Below are 4,843 nucleotides of genomic sequence, written 5' to 3' on the forward strand. Positions count from 1 at the left end.
ACAGATGCAAAAAGATACTGGCAAATAGAATGCAGGAAATCATCAAGAAGATTATACACCATGACCAAGAAGGAATCATCCCAGGGATGCAGGGAGTAGTTCAACATACGGAAATCAATAAATATAATACTCCATATCAGCAGAGCCAAAGACAAATCATATGATCATTTCAATAGATGCAGAAAAAGCATTTGACAAGGTCCAACATCCATTCATGATACAAACTCTACAGAAAATTGGAATAGTCTTTATCTCAATCTGATAAAAGCCATCTATGACAAATCAATAGCCAACATCATACTAAATGGTCAAAAACTGAAAGCTTTCACTCTAAAATCAGGAACAAGACAAGAATGTTTATTCCTAGTAACTCAGATTGTTACACTGTGGTCCACTAATACTACTAAAAGGAAGGATCCTTGTGGTGACGGAAATGTTTTGTATCTTGAGTTATCTAACTATACTGTTCGTGAGACAGTATTATAGTTTTGGAAGATGTTACCATTCAGGGGAAATGGATAAGGAATACAAGAGTCTTTTCATGTGAATCCAAAACCACACGTCCACCTACAACTATCTCAATATAAAAAGATTAACTGAAAATATCTTCTCAGGCCTAGGTCATAGCATTCAATTACAATGTCTGAGGTTGAGAGCTAGGCATTTTTCCGAGGTTATTATCATAGGGAGCAAATCTGTGAATCAGTAAATTAGGCATGTCAGAAACTTCCAGAGAGAGAAAATGGGCCGGGGGTTTAGCTCAGTGGTTCCACTGCCTCCCTAGCAAGTGCAAATATCTGATTTTGATCCCCGGTACTGAGAGAGAGAGAGAGAGAGAGACAGAAAACTTTTCTAAAATTCTATCTTTACATATATTTTTGTGAAAGGGAACAACAAAGAACCATCCCATTACTTTACGGCCAAAGCCCAAGTCAATATGAAGGAAACACTTCTTATTTTTCTTATTCTTATTGAACACTTGTTTTTCTTCTGGTAGGCTCCTAACCTTAAAACTTCACTAATCAAAAACTTAATCCTAATAACTAGTGTCATCAACTACTCCATTACTGGAATAATTCACTAAAAATGTTTCTAAAAGTCATTTCATAAGTACCACAGTCTCTGACTATCCATCTTCTTAAGTATAATACTCCATTAAGTCCAGGCTGAGCTGTGTTACATAAGTGCTGTTAGGTGTGCCAGAGTCTGCCCAAGGTATTACAGATGTATTGTTCTGTTCTTAAGGTAATGCTCCACCCATACCTGGCTAGCATTTCAGGTCCCTGTAATATTTATTTACGCCTTCTTTTCAAGAAATTTCTTAGAGATCCCATTTGTTACAACAAGCAGCCTCTTAGACTGAGCTGTAAAAAGAAAGGAGGGAAAGGGCGGGGATTTAGCTCAGTGGTTCTGCTGCCTGCCTCACAACAAGGTCTGGAGTTTGACTCCCAGTACCAAAAAAAAGAAAAAAGAAAAAAGAAAAGAAAAAAATAAAGAAAGGAGGGAGAAAGAGATTGAAACTTTCCTCTTGTTAAACTTGCCCCTAATCTGAGCTTTACAGCAAGTCCCACTTGTATCATTGAGAGGACTTTTAAAAAGGTTCCTCAGTTGCATGTTTTCAGGTATTATTATGCTCTACTTTTTTTTGACAGGGTCCCACTATGCCATTCAGGCTGGCTTTGAACTCACTATGTAGCCCAGACTGGCCTCGAACTCACAGCGATCCTCCTGCCCCAGCCTCCCAAGTGTTGAGTTTACAGGCATGTGCCACCACACCTGGTACACTCTACTTTTTGGCCTAAGCCTTCTCTTGGGACTTTTTCTTTTAAATTAAAATACTGATAAATGTATTTGTACAGTAGCATTAATGTAATGAGAAGAGTTGGCCTTATCAAACATGATAATCTGCTTTTCCTGAAGGATGCCATTTTTATTGCATTAAGGTTCCTTTGCTCGAAGAGGCCTGAGAAAGATACAAGGATTAACCCTGTCAGTCAAATCTTCTTTCTTACCAAGCTGATTTTCTAAGTGATTTTTACACTCCGGGAATCAGAAGTACAGTAGTGGCTCCATGGGGACTAATGGAATAGGAAAGTTTGAGCTATCTTTAATATTTGTTTTTTTTGAATTTCCAAGGAATCTCTTTTGGGTAAGACGAAGTTGTGTTGTCCATGTGTTCTAGTGAATGCATGAAAATCCATTTGCCATAAAGAAGAGCCTAACTCTTTTATCGTTAAACAAAACAGAGGAGCCAGGAGTCACTTTGTTCGAGACAAACTCTCCGGGCCCTACACATACACAGATGCATAATGTTAAGTTCAGTTAATGACAACCAACAGGAAACAAGCTGCACATGAAGATTACCTTTCACCCCATGATGTAAAGTTTCCACTCAGCAACATCTGGAGACTGCGCGGTCCAGAAGATGTAACAGACGACTTAGAGGCAGGAAAACCATACTCAGCCCTGGCTCTCTGTGAACACAGCTGTTGCTGAACCAATTCCCTCTGCCCAGAATTCAGAATCCTCCAGCCCCAGGTACCTTCATTTTGTTCTCGAAAGTCCTGGAGACCTCTCCCCACCGACAGCCTTTCCTTGGCCATTTCTCTTGCCCAAAATGTGGTTCTCCCAGCTGCTTGCCAATTGGCTCCCTCTCAGACTTCAGGGTCCAATTAAAATAATTTCCCTTCACACTCCCCCACTGCAGAGTTAGTCTCTGAATTGCACCCCGTTTATTTCTGAGCCTTTCTCCAGGGCTTGACATCTCTCAGAAAAATATCTGTGAAGATAATGTTTTTTTCCAAAAGTTAATAAATTAATGGATGCTTCCTTTAGCCAGAAACAAAGCAAAGCCACCCCCAAGTTCCCAGAGGTCACACCGCTCCTTCGCTGAGTTTTAGTAACAAATATTTTTAAACACACACATCCACATGATAATAAAACACAAAGAATATAATGATTAGCTCAGAAATTCAGGTCAGAGGCTGCATTCTACTAGTGGTGTGCAGGTTGGCCACACAGAATTTTAAGCAGGTACTCCACTGAGCAACCTGTGATCTAGACCTGAGTGTTCCAGTTCACATCTGTTCCTTCTTCTGACTCCTCATGTGCACCTGTTATCTGTCCCATTCATCCATTCAATAGGTATCTCTACTGCTTTGTGAGTTCTGCCAACCTCTTCAACTAGAACTTGAGCTGCTGGGGAAGAGGCATCACTTTGTTAATAGTAATGGCAAACATAAATGTGCATTTCCTACCGTTAGACATAATGTGATGTGGTCTCTTCAATTAGGAATAGATGTGACTCGTGGTTTCTCTTGTATGAAAAACTCAGTGTATAAATAGAGAGTGAAATAAAAGATGATAGGAAATGGGGAGATAGATTTTGTGGAGATGGGAAGAGAATGTGGGGAAAGGGGAAGGCAACAAGGAAGGGAGGAGAAGGGAAATAAAAAGGATCAAGATGTAATATGTGTATGTACTAATATCCTATGATGAATGTATGTATTATGTGTCACAAAAATATACTAATAAAAATTCAAAACAAAACAAAGACTGACACTAGAAATTGTGGAAGATACCTCAGTATTCTTTTCCAGCAAAAAAGAATTCTCTCCAGTAGATTCCACCTCAAATAAGGGTTATAGCAATGTGTTTCTGTGCAGTTAGGGACAAAATAAAGTATTTGGAGCATAAGAATAAAAGAGAAGGAAAGAAAAGAATGAACAGATGCAGTGGAGCCATAGTTCACACCCTGGCAGACCAACCACAGGGCCTGAATATACTCTTTTCTTAAACCTGAATCTGACATATCTTTGTGTGACCTTGGGCCATTTGCCTCAGTTTCCTCCTCTGTAAGATGGGAGGATAGTATCAGCCTCTGGTGGTGGTTCTGAAGAATGGATACCCATAAAACACTTAGAACCATGGCTGGCACACCGTAGCTATTCATTGATGCTAGCTGTTGTTACAATCATTGCTTATTCGGTAGGAAATTCCCATGTCCAGGGAAACTGTTCAGTCTCAGTCTTAACATAGAAAGTCCGTGCTTAACTTTCCCATAGAAAGTGTCATGGGGGTCCAGATGGCCGGCCTAGGCCCCAGAGTCAGCCTGTATTCTAATGATCACTCTCCACTTCCCTCCCTCTCACAGCCCACCTCAAAATTCCCCATCAGGTACTATAATTGACCTTTTCCTGCTCCTGTCACAGAGTTTTGGGAAACTGTAATCAGTAGTCTACACGATGTGGTGCAGGAATTGTTCTTCTACATAGCTTTCCCCATCTCTAAGAGCAAACTACAGTATGATGGTTGAGAATTGCTCTGCTAAGGCCCAGATGAATGACGTCCTGGCCTCTAGTGCCCCCTGCTGACTTTCTATAGGAAAGGCAACCGAAAGAGAAAATACGTGCTTGCCAACCCAGGTCCTGAGAGAAATAGGTATAAATGAAATTAAATTCATGTTTTTCTTTTCTTGGACTCACCTCTTTAGTTAGTTGTTTGCTTTGCCTTTCCGTAAGTCGGTTTTTGCTTAATTATACTTTTCTCATTTATATTTGCTTTATTTGTTTTAGGGCTGTTTTGCTCTGGAGCTGTGAACTTTTATCTTTTTCACTTTGGCGGAGCTTGACACCGGCGCGCGAGGGCAAGAGGCTGCTATCTCAGCCGGCGAAGGGAGGGAACTTGGCAGGTCTGGACTCTGGGGTCGTTCTGCCACGCTGGGTCAAGCGGAGCAACAGGAGGCAAATCCGCCCAGGTTTGGAGCGCGTGCTGTTATGACCAATGGGACGCTACTGCACGGCTGAGTGGCACGCAGAACTTACCAATGAGATTGCGCTTTTGG

The sequence above is a fragment of the Heterocephalus glaber genome, unplaced genomic scaffold, assembly GCF_053883595.1.
Source record: "Heterocephalus glaber isolate CG9 unplaced genomic scaffold, H.glaber_assembly_v1.0 deba00001523, whole genome shotgun sequence".
Taxonomy (NCBI): Eukaryota; Metazoa; Chordata; class Mammalia; order Rodentia; family Bathyergidae; genus Heterocephalus; species Heterocephalus glaber.